This window comes from Capsella rubella, unplaced genomic scaffold, assembly GCF_000375325.1.
Source record: "Capsella rubella cultivar Monte Gargano unplaced genomic scaffold, Caprub1_0 scaffold_1, whole genome shotgun sequence".
NCBI lineage: Eukaryota > Viridiplantae > Streptophyta > Magnoliopsida > Brassicales > Brassicaceae > Capsella > Capsella rubella.
Window position 1 is genome coordinate 13,495,551 of NW_006238923.1, and position 1,634 is coordinate 13,497,184.

At 41.3% G+C, this 1,634-nt stretch overlaps 1 non-coding gene across 1 annotated transcript; it reads right to left on the minus strand.

Moving 5' to 3' along the window:
• Window positions 1–1,303: 1,303 nt before the first annotated feature.
• Window positions 1,304–1,411, minus strand: LOC111828806. Its single transcript, XR_002832566.1, has one exon. It is a non-coding gene; the product is annotated as a small nucleolar RNA R71 (small nucleolar RNA).
• Between the last annotated feature and the right edge of the window lie 223 nt (window positions 1,412–1,634).

Below are 1,634 nucleotides of genomic sequence, written 5' to 3' on the forward strand. Positions count from 1 at the left end.
AGATTGACATTAATGAGCTTGTTCTTTATGCCTATCTATAGTATGTTTCAAGAGATAGGATTAGGAAGTGCTATAGATCTGATAATCTTTGCCAAGAGATAGGATTGATTAGGTTAAGTGGTTCATTGTCTGGGATGATATCTCATTGAGCATGTTAAGAATCCCCAAGAGATTAAGAGGATTCATCACCCCATTAGCCCATCCTTGAGACCTTCTTTTATCTGATTATTTACTTGCTTTATTTATGTTTTTAATATTGCTTCTGTAGTTCTTGTATTCTTAGTTTCGTTTCAGTAGTTCTCTTAGATCCTTCAGTTTATCCTTAGTACTGTTCTTAGATCTTTTAGTTTATCATTCTATAGTTTATTTTTATGCATTTGAGTTCTAAATCCCACACTTTCAACTGCTTGGCTTGACTTGATTAGTTCTACTATATCGTGATTATTTACAATACATCCATTTGGATCGATAACCTCATGTACTACATTGCACTGGGGAATTGAACTCCATGAACACACAAAAACCTTGTTTAAATTTGGCACCAATGCCATTTGGATATTAATTGTTCTATTTAAGATCCCAATTCTATCTAGATCAAGTTCTTTCTATTTCGTTTACATTCGATCACTGATTTTTTACCTTTGCTACTTGTTTGTTTTGCATTTCAGGTACACTCGACCGAGCTACACTCTGCACTCATCAGGCGACACTCTGCACTCGACCGAGCCTTCTAGAGATCCGATAGAGCGTGACCACGTGTTTCTGATCGAGCAACCTTGCATGCACACCAGATCCAAGGGCAACCCGAACTTACTCAATTACCTCAACAACATTGACCGCTTGACTAGACAACTCCGAAAGCAACGCGTTCAAACATCAGACATACACACTCAGCAAGGGGAAATGGATCCTCCACCAAGGGCACCTAAACTAATCAGAGCCGGTGATGCCCCGCGAAACCATACCACTCGTCAGGGGATAATGCCTCCAGCAGTCCAAAACAATAACTTCGAGATAAAAAGTAGCCTCATTTCGATGATATAGGGCAACAAGTTTCACGGACTGACCATGGAAGATCCTCTCGATCACCTCGATGAGTTCAATCGAATGAGTTCAATCGAATGTGTGGCTTAACCAAAATCAACGATGTTAGCGAAGACGAGTTCAAACTCTGATTGTTCCCTTTCTCCCTTGGCAATAAAGCTCATTAATGGGAGAAGTCATTGCCCGCTGGATCGATCACAACCTGGGAGGAGTGCAAGAAAGCATTCTTGTCTAAGTTCTTCTTCAATGCACGAACCGCACGATTGAGGAACGACATCTCTAGCTTTGCTCAGCGAAACAACGAAACCTTCTATGAGGCATGGGAGCGATTCAAAATCTATTAGTCCCAATGTCCTCACCACTGCTTCAGCAACGAGTCGCTCGTTAGTACTCTCTACCGAGGAATACTACCCAAGTTTCGCCTACTTTTCGATACGGCCAGCAATGGCAATTTTTTAAACAAGGATGTTGAAGCTGGTTGGGACTCGTGGAGAATCTAGCTCAGTTCGATGGAACATACAATGAGAACTATGACAGAACCGTTCGGGGAAACACCGACCAAGAGGACCAGTATAAGAAGGATATTAAAG